This window comes from Erpetoichthys calabaricus, chromosome 7 (genome assembly GCF_900747795.2).
Source record: "Erpetoichthys calabaricus chromosome 7, fErpCal1.3, whole genome shotgun sequence".
NCBI classification, from domain to species: Eukaryota; Metazoa; Chordata; class Cladistia; order Polypteriformes; family Polypteridae; genus Erpetoichthys; species Erpetoichthys calabaricus.
This window is the reverse complement of record NC_041400.2, coordinates 157888297-157914833: the sequence shown is the minus strand read 5'-3', so window position 1 is coordinate 157914833 and position 26537 is coordinate 157888297. Positions and strand designations below refer to the sequence as shown.

The 26537-nt window shown below is 38.5% G+C and overlaps 1 protein-coding gene across 1 annotated transcript in view; it reads left to right on the top strand.

The window, feature by feature from the left end:
• Nucleotides 1-296: 296 nt before the first annotated feature.
• The window catches only part of wdfy3 (WD repeat and FYVE domain containing 3), a 355632-nt gene continuing 329391 nt past the window's right edge, over nt 297-26537 (top strand). Inside the window, exon 1 of the mRNA XM_051930197.1 lies at nt 297-571. The gene's annotated coding sequence lies outside the window, so the exon portion shown is untranslated. The remainder of the gene's footprint in view (nt 572-26537) is intronic.

Here is a 26537-nt window from a genome sequence, read left to right as displayed (position 1 = left end):
TTCTCAACCCCGGTTACCATAAATCGAGCCAATATAGCTCGCCTCACACATAGGGAGAACGCACAAACTCTCCACAAACCAACTTCTTACCGTTGATGCAATGCTGTATAAATCGTTACCGTGTGACGCGAAAGTGATGGGGTGGTCGCTGAGCTCCGTTTTTAGCTCCGCTGAGCTGTAGGTGTCAGCCTTTTTCCACGGATACCTCCTCCCGGGCGCTGCGGCTTCGCTTCACGCCGGTGCCTTAAGGGATTGATGGAAGGGGGAGGGCGAGGAGCGCGGTGACTGCTTACCCACAATGCCACGAGGCAGCGCCGATGGATCAGCGGCTGTGCTTCTACGCGTTGTCGGGATGTTCAGGATTAAAGATGGCCACCAGCAGGCGGAGCAGGGACAGTGACCACTCCAGGATTACATCTTTGTTTATCATACGCGGATGAAGCGCAAGGCAGGAAAATATCAGTAATATCAGCTGATTAAAACCTCCCCGTGTCCCTGATCCCCCCACTCCTTCTGCCCCGTCCCCTGCGATCCCAGCGAAACAGGGACACCGCCACCACCGACAGCCTGGGTGAGTTGACAAATAAAATCGTTTTTTTTCCTCTTTTGCTCGCTGCTGCCACTGCTTGAAATAACGCCAACATCGTTGTCAGCAAAACAAATGCATTAGAAGCGACCAACCGCCGTGACAACATCAGTGTAGGCTAAGTTGCCGGCGGACGCTCGATCGCTGGCTTCTTCGTTCGGTCCAGTGTATAAATCACGGGTGTCAGCAAACAACTTTCAGAGGCTGCGTTTAAATTCATGCCAGAGGAACACCAGGAAGTGCCATTTTGTCTAGATTGAGTCAGCCTCGGGATTGCACTGTTATTGCTGTTATTTTTATTTATTTATTTGGTAACTGGAACATACAAACTGGCCCCTTGAGTTAAACCAGTAAGAAAGGGGATGATAGCGAAGAGGGCTAAGCAGGGTAGGCAGTGGTGTTCGTTTAGTGTCCCTGGGGATTACTGCCAGCCTCCTGCCTTTTTCCATTCTTGAAGGGACTAGCGATGGATTTGGATTTGGATTTGGCGAGGTGCGATTGATTGATTGATCGATCGATCGATCGGTCGACCTTAGTTTCTCATGAGATGTTTCACCTTTTTGTCCTCCCTGTTGTCGCCTTTTGCGTCGGATGACAGCTGTCTGTAATGCCATCAAGGCGTCTCGGGGACTCGCTTAAAGAGCACGCAGCACTGATTTTCAGCATAAGAAGCTGGGGTCCAAAATTGACTGAAAAATAAGGTGTGTGTCCGGGCGTCAGTGTGCATTTGGGAGGTAATTGGTTAGAGAAGGGCGATCGGTCTCGTATTTGAAGTTTCAAGGCAGGGGCTAACGGTGGTATCGTTACATAATGACAGTGTGGTGGCAGGTTTCTTTCTTGCAAGGTGCGTGCTGCAGCTCAGGTTGGTATGGCCACCCCCAACTCCCCACAGTGACAAGCCAGCCAGCTGAGGAGCGGCTCCTCAGTGTTACAGACAGCGGACCTCCTTTGTTTAATATCATCATTTCACTCCTGCACGTAATGAATGGCTTCTAGCCAGCTGGTCCCTGCACTGCTCTTTTCCACATAACAGTAGTCGGTAGCTATACCTTCATTTTATGTCCAGGCCTTCATCAAGTGTCTGGATCTCTGCCATGCTGGCTGCTCTTGTTTTTGTTGATTTTACCAGCTTTGCAGCAGTGGTACAGAAACAGTGCATTTGTAAAATCTGATACAGACTGAAGGCGGTGCAGGAACCCTTCAATTTGGTTTCTAAAACCTTAGTGCTTTTTTATTTCCTTATCTGCGACTGTTCTCGCTTTCTTAGCCTTTTCTTCTTTTACTATCCTACCAGTGTCAACTGTTACTATGCTGAAGACATGATTAGATTTTCCTGTTATTGGATTAGCATTATTGACTTATGAAATTGCCATGGGTTCATGTTCATTGATAGAGATTTTAAACATGTATTGACTCCCCAGTAAATGAATAATATTCATTGCATATTTGTTTTTTCTTTTGTCATATAGGGTTATTTATAAGTGCTGTTCTCTTGACAGTGGTTCTCAGATTCAGTCCTGTGGGCCCCGGTGGCTGCAGGTTTTGTTCCAACCAATTTCTGCTTTTAATTGGACTCCTAGCCTGATTAAGAAACAATTGCCCAGTTTCTGATTTTTGGGGTCAACGTAAAAATTACAAGTTTGATAAACATGTGAACCAAGAATTTATGTATGTTGCATGGGGGTAATCTAGTGTGTTTTTTTTTCCCTTGAACTTGGTTTTTAAGATTTTAATCCTTGTGACGATTTTTATTTTGCTTTACCAGGCGTTCTGATGATTGAATCCACTATATCCCAATGAATACATTAGTGGACATGATGCAGAAGTGGTCGCAGTCTGTCTGCAAACAGTGTTTTTTGCCCGGATGTCTGCTTTGCTCATTATTGTCATTATCAGGATATAATTAATAGAACAAACTTCAGAGATAAAGGGCAATTTGATAGAAAGAAGCGACAGAGTGCTAAGCATTTAAAGCTATAGTAATAATACAAATATTCTCAATGTCTTAGAAAAGTAAAAATCTCACTGCTATACTTTTCAGAATAAGAAAAGAGAAAAACAAAACACAAAAAGACCAGGTAATTAAATAAGATCAGTTAGAGGTTAAAATGACTCACTAATTGTGAAACTGGTTGGAATAAAATCCTGAAGCCACTGTGGGTCCCCAGGACTGAGTTTGAGAACCTCTGCTAGATGTTTGGTTCTCAAGTTCAGACCTGGGGGCCTTCTGTGGCTGCAGGTGGCAGGATTATAATTGATTTCATTGTTTAATTAACTGCCCACTTTTTATTTTGCATTTAGAAAAGAGCTGTAGTGTTAGATTTCCACTTATACAAAATTGAGACATGTTTGTATTTTTTGTATCTTTACGTGCTTATTTTGTAAAGTCATTATTTTAATTTACTTTCTCTCTGGGGCTTGCTTTCTTAATTGTATGTGAATACAGGCAATAATGATGAGCAGAACAGCACAAATGCCTATAAAGGAGCAACTACTTCAGTGTTACCCACATGTATGCTAATTAGTAAATAATTATCTAAATAAGCAGATCATTAAAATAAAAAAGGGAAATGACATTGATTCTGCTACAGTTATTATGTGAAATTCACAGATGACAGTAAAATTAGAGAAAAGGCAGACGCTGAGGAGGCAGCAAAAACATTTCAGAGACACTTGGACAAGCTGCAGAACTGGGCAAACAGTTGGAAAATGCAGTTTAATGTCGGAAAGTACAAAGCGGTACATGTGGGTTAAAGAAATGTCAACTGTAAATACAAGATGGGTGGCACCGTCCCACAGGACACAACCTCTGAAAAAGACTTAGGGTTTTTGCTAACACAATACTTTCAGCATCTTAAGTAATGTGCAGAAGCTATTAGAAAGGCAAATTGATGTTAGGCTATATCATAAAAGCTGTTGAATATAAATCAAGGGATATTATGCTCAGACTATATAATTTACTAGTGAGACCACATCAGGAGTATCGTGTGCAGTTCTGGTCAACACACTTCAAGAAAGACATAGTAGCACCTGAAGCTGAGCAGAGGAGAGAAACCAAGTGCATCCCAGGACTTAAGGACGTGTCCTACACTGACAGACTCTGAGAATTAAATCTGTTTAGTCTCGAGCAGAAGAGACTGCACAGGGACCTAATCCAGGTTTTCAAAATTCTTAAAGGTATTGATAAAGTAGATGCTGTAGAATCCCGTCAGCTTAACTATGAATCACATACTCATGGACACCGGTGTAAACTAAGGGGAAGTTCATTTAGGACTGAAGCCAGAAAGCACTTCTTTAGGCAAAGAGCTGTGGGAATCTGGAACAAACTACCAAGTCTTGTACTTGAAGCAGAAACTTTGACAACCTTTAAGAAATATCTGGATGAGAGATTGGGACAGCTCAGCTATTAGCTAAGCAAATAAGCCTGATGCGTGCATGGCATCTCTTGGATCTTGTGTTGGACAAATCTGTGTTTTTAAAAAAAATAATTTGTGGAGTTAACCTTCAGTAATTGCTAAATGAAATGATAAGTTTGGTGTTATTCACAGCTCTATCAGTCAACATCCCCTTTCTATTATTGTCTTGATCTTCTCTTAAGCTTATTCATTACATTGTTTAATTCATCTTTTGCTGTACAGTTTTTGATTACTGCACTTATCATGTCCTGAACTATATAACAAAGACATTTTGGTTCAATATTGGTGCCATGTCCAGGGGTTGTTGCTGCCTTGTGCTTGATGCTTGCTGGGATAGGTTCCTGCTTACCTCTCACCCTGCTCAGGATAAGTGGGTTTGAAGATGGATGGATGGATGGACAACAACTTTAGGGAATCTCCTTTTTTTGAGGCTGTTGTGTTACTGTGTGGCTGTGGCGTGTGAAGAGATTTGCCAGCATACATCGTGAAGGTGAACCTTTCTGTGGCACCCTAAACTGGACCCCAGTAATGAAACAGAGGAATGGTCAAACGGGAAATACAAAAAAAAAAAATGAAAGTAAACAGAAAATAAACCCAAGTTGCTTCACTAGGCCTAATGTAGCAATCCTGTGCTGTAGGAATTTCCTGAGTTTCTATTTGTGATGTTTTGTCTTCCCACTTTCTTGTTTTTATGTGAATTTCTAGTTGGCCTTTTTAAGAAACAGAGTCACTGTTGATTTGCAACTTGATCCACATGTAAGTAAGAATTTCAGTGTACTCTGTACCTGTGACAATAACGACCTGATAAATCTATTGACTAAAAGCTATTACGAATTAACTGTTATTTGCCTGCTGCGGTGGGCTGGCGCCCTGCCCGGGGTTTGTTTCCTGCCTTGCGCCCTGTGTTGGCTGGGATTGGCTCCAGCAGACCCCCGTGACCCTGTAGTTAGGATATAGCGGGTTGGGTAATGGATGGATGGATGGATGGATGGATGTTATTTGCCTGTGCAAATATAAAGCAAAATAAATGCGTTATCCATGTTTTACTTTGCTTTGAATAACGTATAACCTTGCACATGTCATTTCTGAATGACCTAGTTATTTATTTTTAATTTTATTATCTTGAGTAAGGTAGAAGTGCAACATTACATCAAAACCTGTCTGATTTGAGTAGCATTGTTTAGTCAGAATTGTCCCACTGATGGCTATTACCTCTTTGGAGGACATTCACCTGTGTCACCCTTCTGTCCTGTAGCTAATGAGTACAGCATAACTCTACAGATTTACAGTAGAACCCTCTCTTCGAGGTGGAATGATTTGGCAATGGAAGTCATCTCTGCCTATCACCTCAATCTCTGGACTCACTACCTTCCTGCCAGCTGAACTCTATCTCACAGCATTCCCTCCCAACTCTAAGCTTAAAAGTCCACTGGCTGAGGGCAATCCCAAAAGTCACGTCTGGGGTCAGGAACCCCTCCAGAAAGTCCTGTGGTCTTTCCCATAGATAACCCTATATGTCACAATTGCTGTTTAAGACATATTTGTGAATTTTATTTCGACCAAGGTGAACTCAGTATTTTTTACTGCACACGTTGCTGTTTTGTTTCTGGGTTGTACTGGAAATACCATGCTTCATCATCTGTAATAACCCTGTAAAACTTGAATTCATTTACAGAAAGATCAGTCCTAACTTCAAGCTGCGGCTGTTTTTGATCATCTGTCATGAATCGAGGCATATGGCTCACAATTCACGGCCGTTACGGGAATTAAATTGCCACACCTCTCTTTTATTTTTATGTATATACACACACACACACACAGGGCTTTTTTGTGACAGTACACACCGGTACAGCATACTAGCACCTCGGCTGGAACAACTGGTCTACAGTTATCTGAAAGAAACATGATTCATGGATTCCATCAGTACCCTATCGAAAAACAGTCTGAAAAACTGTAGCCTCTGTTGCATGCCCTTAGTCGTATTCCAGTTTCATCAAGTGAGTGTGAACGTGGATTTTTGCAAGTGAATCTAATTGTTAATCAAGTGAGAGCCTCAATACTGAGAAGCACTGTCTCTGCACTTCATACTATTGATTTGCCCTCCACTTACGTGTTTTGATCCTGCAAGATACTTTAATTCATGGCTGTTACAAGGATGATGATCAACCATCGACACTTATAGCAAAGTATGAATTGGAAAGACCGCATTTGATGAAAACATGCAAAAAGTTTGGAATTTTTGTTAATGTTTGGAATGTTTGTGGGGCTACATTAACAGTTTGCAGTTAATATTCTTTGATTTGGGAAATTCTGTGTTAGTAATTTTAAATTGTCAAGCACAATATTATTTAATATGGTACCCTTGACGATTTGTCAATTTCAAATTTTAATGTTATGTTTCACCATGTGCTAGTGGCACATTTCAGGGGTGGAATAGAAAGTGCATATGTGGGGCAAATTTTTTTGCCGAGGGTAATTCATTTAATGACCAAACAAAATTTCACTCATTAAACCCACAGTGGGAAGCAACTTCTTACACCTCCTCCAAGGCACATTTCACTAATAAAGTGCAGGGGTCAGAGTTATACAAAAAGAAGTTTGAAATGTGCGTACAGAACATCCCTTACAATCATTGGTATTTATAAAAGAAAGCTTGATGAGTGAATGTTTGTATATTTATGGCAACTCTGACCCATCTATATGCAAAATTTTTGAAAAACTGGGAATGATGACACTATTGATAAAGTAGGGAAATGCAGCCCTCGGCTAAATGATGACTCAGACTTACAACAATTCATATCACCAAGCAGTTATTATAGTGCGTATTAATGTGACAAACACACTAAGCCTCAAAAATTATGAATATGATGTATAGACTCACTGACCGTTCCCTTTCAAGAAGGCCAAAGTTGTGTATTTGCACAGGTTAACTTTTTTGTCCATTGATATAGGCTACCTGATGTCAAGGGTTAGAAACCAAAGCACAGTAAAAACAGCAGTGTGATTCACTCGCTACTTATAAAAAGCTTTAATTCTCCCTCCCTACAGCCTTTTTGTAGCCTCAAGGTGTGACACAACATGGCTTGAATGGCACTGCTTGAAAACTATGCAAATGATCTTATACAAAGGAAACAAGCTATTCAGGACTGGTCGAGTTTTTTTCTTTGGCCCGTGATGATGACTAATTTATGAGCCAATTTAGACTTTCAAAAGCTGTTGTCTTGGAATTGTGTACTGAGGGTGTTCCCTGCATTAAAAAGACAGACTTTCCAAAATTGGCAGGTTATGGCAATAATTGACTTTTGGCAACAGGCTCCTACCAGAGGGAACTGGCCTACAAGGCAGGAATATTTCAGCCAGGCTTCATCTTCATCATGCCCGCTGCACTGGAAGCCATAAATGATTCACGAGGTACTTCATTCAGTTTGCACTTGGTTTGGTTGTACATGCAGGCTTAAAAATTAAATATGCAGCTCTGTTCAGTTTTCCTAATGTATTCATGGTAATTGACAGCACTCACGTTGAAATAAGTGCACCTAGTGAGATTGACACTACTTTTATTAACCATAATGCACCAGTAATGCACAAGTCATCTATAGTGCCAAGATGAGGCTGACAAAAGTCATAGTTTGGTGGCTTGGATTGTCCCATGATTCATTTATTTTGAGGCAAAGTAGTGTTGATCAGACAACTTGGTGAAGGTTCTGTACGTGATGGCTAGCTTGTTGGTAAGATAACTGGCTGAGCCCTATGTGTTTCATATGGCGTGTACTATTCTTCGTAACAACCATCATGTCATTGTATGTGCCAGGTAATAGTGGCTACCCGCTCTGATGCTGGTGGCCTATGCCTTTCCCAGACCCCTAGAGTGCAGAGGAGTGGCATTTCAATGCAGTGTGTAGACAGGCATAGAACTCCTCTAGTGCAGTTTGGCACTGGCTGGATATGTCAGGTGGGAGGCTTCACCAATCGGCCGGTGAATGTCTGCAGCATCATAATTACACATTTATGATATTCAGTAACGTAGTCCATGTATGGTGATTTCAGAGTGGGAATCTAACTCTGTTTGAGGTGCATTCATGCATGCACATTTAGGACATGATTATAATTTATAAAGGGAAATTGCATTAAAAGTTGCATGTACCAGGTTTTGTAAATCTGATATATATATTTTTTCCTGTTTTTTGCCATGCACATATTTTTACACTGGAATCCATACAAAGTTTTATAAAGGAGACCCCAGGTGTGCTCATATTTCGGTACCAACTAAAACTTACAGTTCATACCTATACAAATGGGGAAACTGCAAAAGTTGGCAGAGATGTGGACATTCGTACCAGACAAACAAATGCATGTTCAGCTTTATATGTTATATTGTCCTTACATGGGAATGAATAACAGTGAATAATAAGTACAGTAGTTTAAAAAATTAATGAATGGATGGATACATTGTATAAATTGACAATAACATATTGACCCATTTTACATTCTGAAGCCTATACTGATTGAGATCATTTATGTTAGGTAGAATGCCTAGTGGGGGCTGGGTGGTCTCATGGCCTTGGAACCCCTGCAGATTTTTTTTTTCTCCAGTCTTCTGGATTTTTTTTTTGTATTTTCTCTCCTCCGTGGCCATTGGACCTTACTTTATTCTTTGTTAATTACTATTGCCTAATTTTTATATTTTTTCTTTTTTCATCTTTAAAGCACTTTGAACTACATCATTTGTATGAAAACGTTCTATAGAAATAAATGTTTTTGTTGTTATACACAGTTGGGTAAAGTCTTCACAGGTTGTTTTACACACTTGAGAGTATTATGAACTAAAGAGTTCTCAAGTGTAAAAGTCCAGAAAAAGCCCCAAAAATGTCTACTAGAGCAGAAAATACTGTCAACTCCGGCTAGTAACAAAGAGGGGAATGAAAAGTATACTCTGTGGCACAAGAATAAGCTCCAAATGGCACAAGGCAAATGACAATGAAGGCAATGCCTTCAAAATAGGCAATACCAAAAGCAAATACAATCCCAATACATAAAATCCAATGAATGGTCAAAAGAGAGAGCAAAAGGTGACCAAACTCGAGTACATCACAAAAATATCAAAAGAGGGGAAAAAAAAAAAAACCCCAGGAGAACTCCGAACACCCTAGCGCAGTCACAGTGAACCACAAGGTACTGTGGGTTTTCCTGGCTTTTTTTGGCGATGGAAAGGTGGCCCTGTCTCTTGAGGTATGACCCAAAAAAGCACATGTCACATGGTGAAAGAAACTTAAACATAAAAAAGCTGTATAATCAATAATGTTAACATAAAATACGAACAAAATCTGACACATTGAGAGTCAGGGGAGAAACCCTGGCTGAAATATAACAGAGAGATGTTTTCTGTTAAACCAAAATGTGTTCATTGCAGCATATTTGAAAATTGAAAATTGAAAAACATGAAGTGTACACAAGTAGTTGACTTGTCTTCACCTTCCAGTTGGATGTTACTTTTCAGTTTGTGAATTGCATTTAGATTTTTGTGGTACTTCCTCTTATTTAGGTATTTTGGTTTTTGTAGAAGTGCAATAGTGGAACAAAATATACACATACACATTGAGTGTTCATGTAGGTGGCATCACAAATGCAAGATTACATAATGGGGGCTATTCCACCACTGGATAGCAAACCAGTCATAAGTGCATGAGAATAAAACATCAAGTACTGTACAAAGAATTCTGGTGGACAAGTGGGACACAGGTCTTACCCAGAAAAGTAACTTGGTTGGTGTTTTTGGAGATGGGGAAACAGTCTAGGAGATGTCTCTTCAGATTTATGACTGGAGAGTGCAAAGGCAAATGTATATTGTTAGCTTTGGTTTTGTAGTCATCAGAGCATTTTGAGACTACACAGTGCAAAGTTTTCAAAGGATGTTTTACACACTTGTTCTGTGAGCAGAGCTCTTGTCATTTTAAATGAAGCACAGTGATTCCAGTTAATGGCTGCTTTGATTTATCATCAGTCAAGAATTTTATGGTCAGACTGACTATAGTACTCTAATTTGTTGTTTCTTTTTCCTTATTGTGTTTGTCGGAGAGGGGAGTAAGGGTGGGCATTTGACTTATGGACAGTTTCAGAGATTATCATATATTGAGGACAAATACTACCGTAATTTTTACTCTAGAACAGGGGTGTCCAACGTCTGTCCTGGTGGGCCGCAGTGGCTGCAGGTTTTCATTCTAACCCCTTTTCCTAATCAGTGGCTAGTTTTCACTGCTAATTAACTTCTTTTCCCTTCATTTTAATAGCCATGTTTTTAAGGATTCAGTCCTCTGAATTGATTTTTTTCTTCATTAAATGGCAGCCAAACAGAAATGAGATGTAAAATGAGCCAACAGATGACCAGGTAAATTGGAACGTCAAACTCCAGCCAATTTCACTGCAACCAGTCTCTTGATGAGAAGTCAATTCTTGCTGTTAATTAAAACCATTATTGAATATCATGTCTTGCTGCTGCTCTCATTCTGCTACATCAAGAAGTTTTGGTGACCTGAGCAGACCAACATGACCGAGACCTTCACCTTTTTTTATTTTCATGTTAACTGGTCATGTGGCGGACAACTACGGGGTCTGAGTCACATCAATTAAAACTAAGGAAAAATAAGTTAATCCGCAGCAAAAACGGCTCACTAATTAGGAAAATTGTTAGAATGAAAATCTGCAGCCACTGCGGCCCACTAGGACCGGAGTTGGACACCCCTCTTCTAGAACATGGTCATGTTCTCTATGAGTTATTTTTTTCTTTATTCACACAGAGAAAATGATTGGGACAACCAACCTCTGTTATTCAAACATCTTTGTGCATGATGTATCCAATAAGGTTATGTATCTGGATATGGTCACACTTGGAAAGAAGCCAATGTGTGACCTATTGACCAGAGATAGCCTTGTGTTTTAGTGCCAAGCTTCATTTCCATCGCACAAGGGTCAGTTTTGAGTGGGATAAAGTTCATAATCATTCATGCAGCATTAATGTGAGCATGTAATATCATTCAGACATTATTGGTATGTTTACTTCAGAAATTCAAATTTTGCTTTTGAGTTTTTGCTCTAACCTTATTTCAAGAATATGTAAAAAGATACGTAGTAGATTCAGAAAGTATTTAGAGCCCTTCAGTTTTTTTCGCCTTTTTCCGTGTTCCAGTTTTGTGCTAAAATCATGTTTATTTTTTTCCACAACAAGGAACACTCGATACATCAGAATGACAAAGTGAAAACTGGATTTTAGCGGGTTTTGCTAATTTATTAAAAAGTAAAAAATGACATATCACAATGCCACAACTATTTAGAACCTTTACTCATTACTTTTTTGAAGCCTCTTTGGTAGCAGTTAGAGCTTGATATGATGCAATAAGCTTCACACACCTGAATTTAAGGATTTTCTTCCATTCACCACTGTAGAGAGGGGAGGTTAGGAGCATGCGCTGATACAGCGCGTTGCTGCACCCACCACATGACAGACCACCTCAGGATCCTAGATTAGGACCTGAGTGCCAGCCACACAATGGGTGACACCTCAGCATCACACCAGTTCAGATGGAATAGAACAGTGTGAAGTTTTTTACGGTGGCTGGAGTGCCAATTCTGCCACCAACCCCCAGGTTTTTCCCTGCAGGTTGGAGGGCCTACTTGCATGGCTGGATGCAGATTATCATCATACCCAGGACACTTGCAGGTTTAGGGCCTTGTTCAAGGGCCCAATGAAGTAGAGTCACTTTTGGCGTTTATGGCATTGGAACCGGCAACCTTCCAATTTCCAGTGCAGATCCCTAGCCTCAGAGCCACCACTCCTCCCATACCACTGTAGATCTTATGAAACTCTGTCAGGTTGGATAGAGACTGTTGGTAGACAGCTATTTTCAGGTCTCTCCAGAGATATTTGATTTTGTTCAAGTCCAGGCTCTGGGTGGAGAACTTGAGGATATCTCTAGAGTTGTCCCTAAGTCATTTTTGTGTTGTCCTTGCTTTTTGCTTGGGGTCATTGCCCTGTTATAATGTGGCCCAGCGTCAGGCAGCCTCTAGAGCACTGTAGAGCAGGTTTCCTTTAAGGGTATGTCTGTACTTTGCTCCGTTCAACTTTCTCTCAACCCTGTCTATAGTCTCTCAGTTCCAGACACTGAAAAACGACTCCACAGCATACATAATGCTGCGACCACCATGCTTCACCATTGAAATGATATTGCACATGTGATGAGCAGTGCCTGGTTTCCTCCATATGTGACACCAATTTTATTTCATCAGACCTGAGAATCTTGTTTCTCACAGTATGTGAGTTGTTTAGGTGCCATTTTGCAAATTCTAAGAAGACTTCATGTGCCTTTTACTGAGGAAAGGCTTCTGTCTGGCCACTCTGTCGTGATGATTGTCCTTCTGGAAGTTTCTTCCATCTCCACTCAGGTTTGCTGAACCTCAGCCAGAGTGACCATCAGCTACTTTGACAACTCTCTTACCTTTGCCTTTCTCTCACGATTGCATGTTTGACTGAATGGCAACTGAATGGCAAAGCTCTAAGAAGAGTTATAGTTCTAAAAAAACCTTCCATTTAAAAGTTAGATAGATACTTTATTAATCCCAAGGGGAATTATGAAGTTATGGAGTTATGAAGGGAACTGTGCTCTTGAGAACAATCCGTGCTGCAGGGTTTCCCAGATCTGTATCTCGAAACAGTCCTTTCTTTAAATTCTGCCGGTTTCAACCACATCGCATGGCTTTTGCTCTGATAGACATTGTCAACTGTGGGCCCTTCTATAGACCAGTCTGTACATTTCCTAATAATGTCCAGTCAATTGATTTGACCACATGGACTTCAAACAAGGTGTCGAAACATCTTAATAATGGTCAATAGAATGGGATACACCTGAGTCACATTTTAAGTGTCATAGTAAATGTTCTGAATGCTTGTGTCAGTTTGATATATATTTAGTTTTATTTTTAATAAATTTGAAAATATTTGTAAAATCCTGTTTTCCTGTTTTGTGGGCTATTAATAATTTCTTGGTGTGGGGAAAAAATAAAGTGAAATGATTTTATCACAAGGCTGCATCATATTAAAAATGTTAGTTAAAAAAATGAAAGGAGCTGAATACTTCTGTATCCATTGCATTTGCTTATTTTAACCAATCAGTTTAAGCAAAATGAGTGAGTGACTCCTACATCATCTTCCACAGCATCTTTTGCCTTTCCTGTACTGCTTGTTCATTGTGATGGTTTTAAGATTATGTGCCACAATTTGTGTATCTGTTGTTAATTAGGATTTGAAGCGCTTGAGGACAGACTTTCTTAAAGGGCTGCATTACACAGTCTGTGTTTTCCATTCTTGTCTACCCCTTATTTAGCATGTGGAAAATAAAGGCAGTTTTCAGTTCCTTGATGGTACTGTTGAACTAGATGCTGACTAATAAAGCATTCAGTTTCTTGCCTTTTTCTGTTTAATTGAAAAGCCCTAATCTACATTACCGAATAAAACACATTATTTTCTTTGTGTCTTTACCAACATGTAATCCTTTATGGTGTGAGTTTTGCAGCCTTAATTATGAGAAAAACAATTTACTCCTGTTCCAGGCTAAGGGAATGAAATCACTTTTGCCATCAATAGAAAAGGCTATTTGTAGTCCTGATTTTGATGCCCAAACATTCTAAAGTCATTGATAACAATTAGACAGCAACATTATATATTTCATTTAAATGGTCAATCTTTTATTTAGACATTTGCACATTAGGTGGATGTCAGAAAGCACAAAGGATTATTGGAATCTGGAAGAAACCGCCAAGTCTTGGAGTTAAAGCAGGAACCCTGACAGCTTCTTAAAAGTATAAGGATGACATATTGGGATAACGTAGCAATTAGATAGTCAGATGAGCTTGATGGATTCAATTTTCTCCTTTAATTTTGTCACACTGCGTATACTGTACTTTATCAGTTATCAACAAGACATTTCCCTATTTGACATTTCACCCAAAAAGCATGAAATGCTGCAGTGTTGTGTGAGGGCTATCACTTCGAAATATTCACATTGATTTTGTCTTCTGAAAGGGTGCAATGCACCCAACTTACATTACAAAAATATTTGTAATAAACCGAATTACCAGAGTCCATCATTTTTGGACTAGAGCACTCCAACCTGTAAACCTCTTTTGATGTATATGTATTCCACCTGAAGCTTTCACTGATTGATGTACAAACACAAAAGGGGATCAGATTTTGTGGATAAAGTGGGGATGGATAATGTGGCACAATGATATAGTAGTCTACACAAAGCGACATGTTTATTTAGAACAATTAAGGTCAGACATTACAGTGCAGACAGCAATCTTAACTTCCCACAAATGAATACACTCCAGAGTTTTTAATATCTAAATCGGGGTTGTTTTATATTTGCCTGACAGGAATACATGTGGCAAATTATATGGACCATTATTTGTATAAATTTATATGTGCATGTGTATATGTAAAATATACACAGTATATGCACACATGCATTTTCTTACATATATGTATTCAATTTAAATGTGTGTGTGTATATATGTATATGTGCATACTGTATAGACATATACACAAGGGCTGCCAAATTATACTAAATTAGGGTTTGAATGCTTATTAAAAAATAAAAAAATATTTTAATATCTTTGAATGTAGGCTAAAAGTACTGCTACATATACGACTTAAGGTGCCTTTGTATGCTTTATTATTATTATTTTTTTCGTTTTTGTACACGCTGCCTCTTTCATGCATGCAACACTTATGACTTGTGCAATGACACTCCTTTACAAAAGCAAGATTTTTTTGTGCATGGAATGTGACATGATAAAGGAGGAAAATGGAATCGGGACCTTCACATGCTTGTTTTACACATATTAAACTCCTCAAAAATCGTTCCTGATTACTTAAAAACTTTAAATGATCACATTACATTAGTCCTTGCACCGTTGCCCCTCTTCCAGCCCTCCACTCCACATTTTCTTTGTGGTTCTTGGGTGCAAAAGACATGAAGTCCGTACCCATCTGCATTTTATGTCAGGTGAGGCACGCCAAGTCTAAAAAGATTTCACAAAAGGATTTACTGAATGTACTAAATGTTGCGTTGTAATGATCTTTAAGTATTCCCTCCTCATTCAGTTTTTGTTTGGCAAATAGTTTCATTAACAACAACGTAAAAAGTCTGCTATTAATTAAAATAAACATAGCAAAATTTTAAAACAAGTCACAAGAAGCGTAATTTATAATAAAAAAAAAGTAAGGTAGGTAGATCAATTTTGCAGAGCAGCCTGATGTGATACATTCGTAAAGCAGGGCACCGGTGGTCAAAGAATAATATACAGGGTTAAAGTAAATGAGATTCTTTTCCTGTTTGCACCAAAGGCTGTCAGATTTGACTCCAGCTCTCCTGTTATGTTGAACTGGATTAAGTGTGTTTGTAGATTGATGAAAAGATGGAGCAAATAGTGTAGTTAAGCCATGATTAGCCTTGTTAACTTACATTAAGGCTGAATGCAGGCTGACATTTTTCATTCTCTTGACAATAAAGTTGTACAACTGGGCGAAATGGCAATGCTAAGATGACCCAATTTGTGTACACAAATTTGCTGATAAGTTGTCGTCCTTCAGTGTCGTCCTCCTGTATCCCTAAACAGGCTAGCAGAGGTTAAAAATGGTACTGCTGCTCAAGTGTGCCTAGCTAATTACTGCTAACAGCTGAACCACCTCAGTCACCTGCTGTATGAAACCAGTCACTGCTTCATTAACTTTTAAAATGTTTGTTATTTTCCTTTCCACCATTTTCTAGTGAATATATGAGAAATGAATGCAACTGGAAGTTTCAGAAAAAAATGCACTCTTGTTTGTGTTGTTATGATTGCAAGTGAGAAAGGAACAAGTAAAATCACTTACTTAAATATTTGTTCTGTTAGCCCTGAAATAAAGTAACACAAAACAAACAAATGTTCCAGGATTTATTTATTTTTTGACATGGAGGCATTCATCTATTGTGGAAAAAAGAGCAGTTGATCTTGTCATTATATGAAAACACTTTGGAATAACAGTACTGTATACAAATAATCATAATAACAAAACGTAGTACTCTGGTGCAGTGGGTATGGCAGCTGCCTGATGTTTCCAGTGCCTTACTTTTCCACCACATCCTCAAAGATCTTCTGGTTAGATTAATTTGAATCGTCGGCCCGTCCTGTGTGAGTGCAAGTCATGGGTTTGCCTGGCTTGCTGGGTTAGGTCCCAACCATAACCAAATGACCTTTAATAATAATAATGTGTCATATCAAATGAAAATTAGCTTCTGTTACATAGCATTTATGTATTTAATATCTTTAAATGCTAGCTGAAGTAATTTTTTTGCATTTTACACTATAGGAATTTGAGTGAGGTGAGGTTAAGAGCATGCGCTGATAGCACGTTGCTGCACCCACCACACTATGAAAAAAACACAAATGGGCTACCACACAAATCTGCTGATATACAAAATGTTTTCTGTTTTTTTGAGAGTTTGTCAGAAGTTGGAGATTTGATTCTTGCTTTCAAATTGTAAACTCAAGTTAGATTCATGCATAGAAACATAGAAGTACATGATAAGTGCTTATTTACCCCAACTTTCCGCAATGCAAAATAAAACCTAAAAAATGCATAATAAACTATAAATTAAAGTCTTTCATAAATTGGTATAACACAAAATTTAGTGGATTTGTATGTTTATTATCTGTAGTTTGCAAATATAAAAGGCGCTATAATACTGCATTTAATATTCCATAAGTAAAAGTTTGAAGAGGACATAATCTTCCTGCTTCTCGTTCTCCTACAGAAAGGTCAGTGACTTTAGCTGTTGGGTGTCTTGTACTGTTCACATTGGTGAACCTTTTCTGTAAATCTTTGGATATCACTGTGTTTAATTCCTTTACTGTATAATTGAGGAGTTATTTAGCTTTTATTAGGCATTGTAAAGCAGACTATGAATTTTAGAGGTGCAAAAAGGAAGAGTATGAGGCTGCACTCCTCTGACCGTATCTGGTGACCATGGTCACTGGCTTTAGATCCTTTGCTGCTTTCTCAGAGTATAGACTGTATATATTCCCTTTTTTTTATCTCCAATGACAAATTGCTGTTGCTCTAGAGCTGTCTGTCAATGTTTCAAATGTCCCGTTCCATCTGGATACATCATCAATTTACAGAATATGGTCAGGTTTTTCAAGTAGTTTTTGTTTTGTTGTAACATCATGTTGGCATGGGACTCACTCTGAGAAAAATGTAAATATGTATTACTCTTTCCAATAAAAGTGCCACAGTCTGGAGTTTCAATTAAGTGCAAGTTTAAAGTATGCACAAAGTTCTTGGTGTGAAGAAATTCCATATTAAAAAGGGTTCAGAATGTTTTTCTGTATTAGGCATAGCAATGCTTATATTTGAAGCTTTCAAAAGGTTTTAGGGTCTTTCTTGTCATGGATACAGAGTATAGTGATATTTTAATGTGGTGAAATCTTGCCACAAGTATTCCATTCCTTTTCTGCATTTGTTAATAAATCTGCAATGTTGTTCACTGTGTCATTTGTGTATGGTTCAGGCCTGAAGAATATGTGATATCAGTTCCCATTAATTTGAGTTTTGGCTGAATCCTTCAGAATGTCCATACATTACAGGTTAATAGGTTTATAGGGTCATTATTGTCATGCGTTCAGAGTATTACAGATTACTGCACCTCTCTCAACTTTACTCTGAGTCAAATACTCATTGTGATGTAGCAACAGGAGTATATACAGTATTGTAGCATGCCTTCAATTGTAAGCAAATAAATACTGAAATCCTTCATTGTCCATATTACGTTTTTCTTTTTATATATACTTTGTTAATTCCCAAGGGGAAATTGTCTTTTTGAATGACCTTTGTTAGTCAGAGCGTAGGCTCAGCTTTTGTACAGTGCCCCTGAAGCAAATTTCAGGTTAAGGGCCTTGATCAAGGACCCAACAGAGTAGGATCCCTTCTAGCAGTAACTGTATTTGAATAGGAAACCTTACAGATACCAACACGGATCCTTAGCCACAGAGCCACCACTCTGCCAAAGTGGCTTTGCTTGCTTTGACATTAAAATCTTAATTTGATGTAACAAAAGTTGCAGTCAACCAGCTGGATTCACTAATGGCAGATGATGTGAATAGTTCAAAACAAGAAATAGTTTGAAATAGACAGTTTTTTTTTTTTTGTTTTGTTGCAGTTGGCTCCTTAAGATGTAAATCACCAATATCCACAATTAGCCAGCAGCTGGATGTAGGGATGTCGTAATACCAGAATGTTTGTATTTGATACCAATACCAATTAATTTTTACTATACTTTTTACTTATTTAATACCACAACAAAAGCAGAAATCCTATTCAGTAACTTTTTAGTAAAAGTAACTCTTTATTACTCCATGATCCAAGTGAAGAATATTGTGCCTTATTATGTAACAGAATATCAAATATATAAATACCAACAGTACTAACAGCTTAATGTTACTGGTATATCCATCAAGTAGTTGCCCGGCTATCATTTAAACAAACTCCTACTGGCATTCATGAATATTAAAATACTGTGCAAGCCTTGAATTTTAGTACGTAGACATGGATAGACATGGAGATTTCCCCCTGTTTAAAAGCAAGTTTGGAGGATTGTGGCGTTGTTATGATCTTTTGCAGCATTTGGTTTATAAAGAACAATATCATCATGAACTACATGATTTATCTTTCCATGTGTACATTCTAAATTTATTCCCACCATATTTCCCCCAAAATAAGACCTACTTCTAAAATAAGCCCTAGCATGATTTTCAGGCTGCTCTGTAATATAAGTCCAGATCGTCAGCTGAAACGTAAGGTGCCTAAGGCCAGGTTTATTTTTCATGCCATGCGACACATGTGCCCAAAACATCCATTAAATTCTGAGGACACCTTGCCACAATTTCTCTGAAAAGAATGTTTAATGATTCCATTCATCAATTCGGGGATGCGCCCATTCCAGCAGCATCGGCGCAAGACAGAAACAAAATTCCTGGACGGGGTATCAGCTCATCGCAAGGTAAACACAAGCACGCACGTACATTGGCATCATTGTAGCTTCACCAAATCCCCAAACCTTCATGTCTTTGGATGGAAAACTGAGCACACTGTGGAAACCCACCAGGAAAACATGCAAACTCCAGGCAGGGATCACAAGGGACGTGACTCCCTGCTAGACAGCAGCGCTACCAATCTGCCACCCCGATTTGTGTAACTATTAACAGTATTTATTAATTAAACAAAGTTAACGATTTATCTGTAAAATGTAACATACATATTTTAATGCATTTCATCATGAAAGTGATATCATGTATAAATCTAAGAATTCTAAATGTGCAGAGAGCTGGAATATCATAAATTTAATGTATTCTCTGTGGTGATCTATTGCTACTTGCCTCTGCTGTCAGGTCAGGAAGAAGCCCCAGAAGCACGTAGCGATTAACAACTGGGTCGGTTTTAAGATGACGCTTACAACAGTCTACTTTAATGATAAAGTAAACTACGAGGTTAAATGGACATTTTGAGGTAAAAGCTAAAATTTCTACTTTAATCCCAAAATGGACATTTTCATTATGTCCTTAATTTTTTTTCTCTGTGGCTCAAATACGCTGCCGTACATTCTGATGATATTGTGAAGTTGCAAAAAAAAAAAAAAAACAAATGGTATGCAAGGCTTTTAAAATATGTCATTACTTTGGGGAATATGCGACGCTTGAGTATAAAAGCAACATAAATACATTTGTATGTCGGCATTTTGCTTCACCACATCGAACCATTCAGCAAACATCGAAGCACGCACATCGATCCTGGAAGATCCTAAAAGCGGCTGGAGTAGCAAGAAATTCAGGCTGGACTTCAGGGTTTGAATGTGGAGAGTAATGATGACATTCCAGAAAAAGATGACATGACTGTATTTGGTTAAATGTATATTGTTGTACATGAATAAATATGAGATATCCCCTGAAAATAAGCCCTAGTGCATCTTTTAGAGTGAAAATTAATTTAAGACCCAGTTTTATTTTCGGGGGAAATACGGTAAACATTTTCCCTACTGCAACTGAAAATACTGCTTAAAATCAATACTAAAATAAAAATTCAAACATTATATATGCACTGTTGAATTCCAAGATAATTCAGAATATTTTCATTTAAACAAGCTCTTTAAAGCTGTTCCTCTTATTACATGGATTTAAATTGTGGTTTGTCAGATAATTGCTTAGTTACATTTGCTACTGTAAGATTCTGTCCAAAGGTTGAACATAAAATAAAGGCGGAACAATGTGAATTCTGTCTTGCCTGTGAATGATAATTCAGTCTATATACAGTGCATCTGGAAAGTATTCACAACGCATCACTTTTTCCACATTTTGTTATGTTACAGCCTTATTCCAAAATGGATTAAATTCATTTTTCTCCTCAGAATTGTACACCCAACACCCCATAATGACAACGTGAAAAAAGTTTACTTGAGGTTTTTGCAAATTTATTAAAAATAAAAAAACTGAGAAATCACATGTACATAAGTATTCACAGCCTTTGCTCAATACTTTGTCGATGCACCTTTGGCAGCAATTACAGCCTCAAGTCTTTTTGAATATGATGCCACAAGCTTGGCACACCTATCCTTGGCCAGTTTTGCCCATTCCTCTTTGTAACACCTCTCAAGCTCCATCAGGTTGGATGGGAAGCGTCGGTGCACAGCCATTTTAAGATCTCTCCAGAGATGTTCAATCAGATTCAAGTCTGGGCTCTGGCTGGGCCACTCAAGGACATTGACAGAGTTGTCCTGAAGCCACTCCTTTGATATCTTGGCTGTGTGCTTAGGGTCGTTGTCCTGCTGAAAGATGAACCATTGCCCCAGTCTGAGGTCAAGAGCGCTCTGGAGCAGGTTTTCATCCAGGATGTCTCTGTACATTGCTGCAGTCATCTTTCCCTTTATCCTGACTAGTCTCCCAGTCCCTGCCACTGAAAAACATCCCCACAGCATGATGCTGCCACCACCATGCTTCACTGTAGGGATGGTATTGGCCTGGTGATGAGCTGTGCCTGGTTTCCTCCAAACGTGACACCTGGCATTCACAGCAAAGAGTTCAATCTTTCTCTCATCAGACCAGAGAATTTTCTTTCTCATGGTCTGTGAGTCCTTCAGGTGCCTTTTGGCAAACTCCAGGAGGGCTGCCATGTGCCTTTTACTAAGGAGTGGCTTCCGTCTGGCTACTCTACCATACAGGCCTGATTGGTGGATTGCTGCAGAGATGGTTGTCCTTCTGGATGGTTCTCCTCTCTCCACAGAGGACCTCTGGAGCTCTGAAAGAGTGACCATCGGGTTCTTGGTCACCTCCCTGACTAAGGCCCTTCTCCCCTGATCGCTCAGTTTAGATGGCTGGCCAGCTCTAGGAAGAGTCCTGGTGGTTTCGAACTTCTTCCACTTACGGATGATGGAGGCCACTGTGCTTATTGGGACCTTCAAAGCAGCAGAAATTTTTCTGTAACCTTCCCCAGATTTGTGCCTCGAGACAATCCTGTCTACAGACAATTCCTTTGACTTCATACTTGGTTTGTGCTCTGACATGAACTGTCAACTGTGGGACCTTATATAGACAGGTGTGTGCTTTTCCAAATCCTGTCCAATCAACTGAATTTACCACAGGTGGACTCCAATTAAGCTGCAGAAACATCTCAAGGATGATCAGGGGAAACAGGATGCACCTGAGCTCAATTTTGAGCTTCACGGCAAAGGCTGTGAATACTTATGTACATGTGCTTTCTCAGTTTTTTTTATCTTTAATAAATTTGCAAAAACCTCAAGTAAACTTTTTTCACATTGTCATTATGGGGTGTTGTGTGTAGAATTCTGAGGAAAAAAATAAATTTAATCCATTTTGGAATAAGGCTCTAACATAACAAAATGTGGAAAAAGTGATACACTGTGAATACTTTCCGAATGCACTGTATTTTTTGTAGATTTGGAAAAAGCGTATGACTGTGTCCCTAGACATGTTTTATGGGAGATGCTGCAGGAATATGGGGTGACAGGACAGCTATTGTGTGATATTCGTTTGTTATACAAACGTGGTGAGAGGTTTGTCCAAATACTTGGTATTAATTTGAAGTTTTCCACTGTGCGTAGGCTGTGTCTTTAACCACTCTTGTTTGTGTTTTTTAAATAGGTATGATGTCATGGTGCAACTTAGGGTGTGAGGGTGTCCAGTTGGGGAGGTTAGGGTCAGCATTGTTGCTTTATGCAGATGATATTGTAATCTTTGCCTCATCTGACTATGACCTTTGATTTGCACTCGAGTGATTCGCTGTCAAGTGTGAAGTGGCAGGGATGAGGATCAGCACCTTTGCCAGTAACAGATCTTTTTTAATCTTATGGCTTGTTAGTGTTTTAGATCAGCAGTGTCAGGTTATTTTCATATCATCGATGTTTTCCTTTTTAAGGATATTATTCATATGATTTGAAGTCTAAAACAGATGAGTAATTTTCAGTCCTTCCCTTTTATTGTATACATTTTCCTTCTAACTATTAATTAAAATAAAGCAGAAAAATGTCACTTGAGCAATTAATCAGCAATAATTGACTTCTCATTGAGCAATTGGGTTGGAACAAAAACCTGTAGCCACTGCGGCCCTCCAGGACTGACATTGCTGACCACTGTTGTAAGGCATTAACAAATGGAGCAGCTCATTCATGAGTGGTGTAGGCAAGCCAAATAGACTCTTTTGTTTGAATCTTGCCTTGATTTTTTTACTGGCTACAACTGTTGTTGGCATTGCCACTATCCAGTTTCCTGCCACATCCCACAATCCTATATCTGTAATGGTTGGTGTGTGTGATTTTTTTTTTTTTTTTTTTTTTTCCCCCCCGTGACCCTGACCTGTATATGCAGGTTAGAAAATGAGTTGATTCTTGGATGGACATCTGTAGACATGTTTTATTTGGAGTTCGTAGGACACTTTATTAAAAAGACATTAACCTTGTCATACTTTCATCTCTTTCAGAAATTCATGACACTACAAGTTACATGATTACAACTCACTTCTGATCTGTCACATTATTGTGCTGTCAGAGCTGGCACGAATCTATTGCTGAACTTAATTCCATAAAACTAAGCTCAGGGTTTAGAAAAGAGAGGAAAAACGTTCAAGCCACCCTGTCACAGCAAGCACAGTGTCAGCTCTGTAGAATAGTGAGCACACTCTTTTAGACGATAGGAGAGGATGTTATAGAATTCTACTGAATGCCATCTATGGAAAACTCAGGAGTCCACTTGGAATAGTTTCTGTTGTACTTTGAAATGGTTCCTTGTGGATGTGTACTGAATTCTTGCTAGCATCCCAGAATGTCTCATACATAGTCTATTGGAGGTAAGTGTTGGTGAGCAGTGAGATAGGCATCGCTAGCTAGCAGCCATGTGTATGTCAGCTTGACGTGAAGATTCCTGTGATGGGTAAACAAGTCAGCTTGCTGATCACTGTGTGATCAAACTGCCTTGGACAAACTTGCAGAGGCAGTCAGCTATGGGTGATAAAGGCTTTTCCCTCCACTTGTGATTCTGTTAGTATCCCGATGTCCCCATGATCTGACCCTGTCCCATTTTGATGCTTTTATTGTGATCTCATGTGTGGCTGTCTAGTAGCACTCCTATCAAATTGATTGTGTCTAGTCGCAACTGAGAGTGTTTGTGTATCACCACAATGTCAAGATTTTTTTTCTCCTTTCTGTTATGTTCACATTTCTTTTTTCTGATTTTTAATCTTAATGCTGTAAAGGATATGATCACAGTGGTAGGAGTGTTTAAAAACCACCATAAATGAGTTCCAAAGAGGAAGAGTGGTATTCAAATGGTAAATTTACATTAAGACATAAAAATGTAAAGCTCATATTATTCAAATTTCGATACAGTTTGAAGCATTCAGTGATCAAATATATTTTATCCAAATAGTGTCTAGCTATCCATTATCAAACCTGCTTAAATTCAGGAATGTTGGGCCAATATGTAACACAATTTTAAGAATTTAAAAATTCCCTGCCATATGGCAGCTATAATCAATTTAGGAAATGTGGGTTTATATTTCTAGAAATGTTCTCCTTATTTAAAAACATGTTGCATTTTGAAGCCCTTATTATCCTATTTAATTACCTGGTATTTTTGGAAATGCTTGCTGTGTTTAATTTTCTGACATAAAAAAGCATGATGTGAAACTACTGAGGTTAACTGTGATGGGGATCCATGTGTGATTACAAGAGCGGAAGATTGGTTTTGACAGGCCCTGTTGATGGTGCCTTCGTGTTGTCTTAACATCAGTCATGATCAGAAATTGGTTTTGTGTGCTTTTAGCACAATAGAAACACTGCTGTTACTGTGCCTGGGCTCCTTTGATTTGGTAACAGGCTATTTCAGGATTTTTCTGTTTTGTTCTGCTCAGCTAAAACACAGTAAGTAATTTTTGCATTCTTTTGAAGCTATGAACATTTGAATTGTGTAGAAAATTGAGAAGTGGTTGAAAAGGGAGTTCTGAGCAATGAAGATATTGTCAAGTGCTGTTCAAATGGAGTAGTGTGCATTTGTGAAACCAGGAGAAGCGAACAGTTGGAAAAAAAAGCAGCAGCATGCTGCCAAGAAATTATTTTTAGTTGTATGAGGACATCAGGTTCCCTTCAGATACAGAAAGTTTGCCTTTATGGGTGAAAAACGGAAGCAGAATGTTGTAATAGGGTAGACTAACTTGAATTTTTGTAAAGTGTCGTCTGTTCTTTTCTTTTTTTTTGTTTTACATCACACAGAAAAATGGACTGTGTTGGGGATTGTCTTACCAAGTCATTATAAAACTGACTTTTTGAAGCTTTTTTGCTTTTAGTTTTTCTGTTATTTTGACAATGTGTCATTTCATTATTTGTTCATGTATTTTTTAATTAAAGTTGTGATATTCAGGGCTTCTTATTCAAAAATCAGTTAGCCACTAGCTGAATTATTTTAAGACATCCCTGAGTACTGTATTAAATCGACTCAAAGACTAATTTATGTAAAACATGTCAGACTTAACAGTGCTGTCACATTAAGTCTTCCCTATTATAACTGTGATATAAATGTACAACATATATTAAAACTTTTTTGATTTTGTCAGGACAGATTGCAAACTGGTTGGACTGAGTTGCTGAATATGTCAAACTACATGACTGGAAGCTACAGGAGTGCATTGCGATTGCTCTTGACTCCTTAAGATTATGTAAATGAAGTCTGACTGAAAATTGCTGGTGTTTTGTGATGGGGCCTCAAAGCCGGTTAGATTTTCAATATTGAAATGTTGTGATATATACTGGAGTATAGTTATTGTATATGACGTGTACAAATTTGCTCATTAAAAATCTTTCTGAAATATCAACTTTACATAGGGCTGAGCAATAAAGTCTTGAAATTGATATTTGTGATTATTTAGACCCAAGTAAGATCTCAATATGTTCTCAAAACACTTTAAATATTGAAGATCAACATGCTATAGACGTGTGTATATATACACACATATTTTCTATATAGAGTACAAAATCTGATATTTTTTTCTCACAATAATAATATACTAGCTGTGTTGTCAATGTGCCTCAGTTATAATGCCGTTGGTGAAGTGGATGTATCAGAAGTACTATGTAACGAAGTACTTTTCTGTATACAATATTTATACTTTTTTTTTTTTTTTTTTTAATCTGAGACTAATATTATTAGTTTACATGACCTACTTACTGCTGAACATGCTACATTAGATTAGATTAGATAAACCTTATTAATCCCATGGGGAAATTCAGATGCGTGCAGCTATAGAAACATAAACAACAAGGATACAGACTCACAGGACAGATAATAGAACCAATCAATCACTCTATAAGTAAATAAATAAACAGAAACTTAACAAGTACATTGGGTGGAAGCTTTGTATTACCTGAAAGAAGTGAGCAGAAAAGACTTCCAGCGGGGCTTCTTAGCACGCTATGTTGGATTGAGCCTGTGGCTAAAAGTGCTCCAGGAATGCGTCTCTTGTATAGGATAGAATGGATTTGGATGCCATCATCCTCTTTTCAACAACAGCTTCCAGTGTGTCCAGGGTTTTCCCTGTGATGGAGGAGACTTTCCTGGTAAATTTGTTTAGGTATTGTGCTTCTTTTGAGTTCAGGTAGCTTCCACAGGAGACTGCAGCGAAGAACAACACACTGGCTACTATGGACTGGTAGAACATTTCCAGCAGCTTGTTGCATGCATCACACATCACTACATAAAGTCCTTGCTGGTACTGAGGTGATAAAGATTGCAGCAGAACTGTGTATTAAAGTGGAATAATTGATTCATTTAAATCTAAAAAATGCTAAAAATCTTCAACTCTCCATTAGCATCACAACCTAAGAATAATACTGCCTTTATATATAGTGGAATTGAATTAATGTCTACCAACAAAAAAATCAATTAGT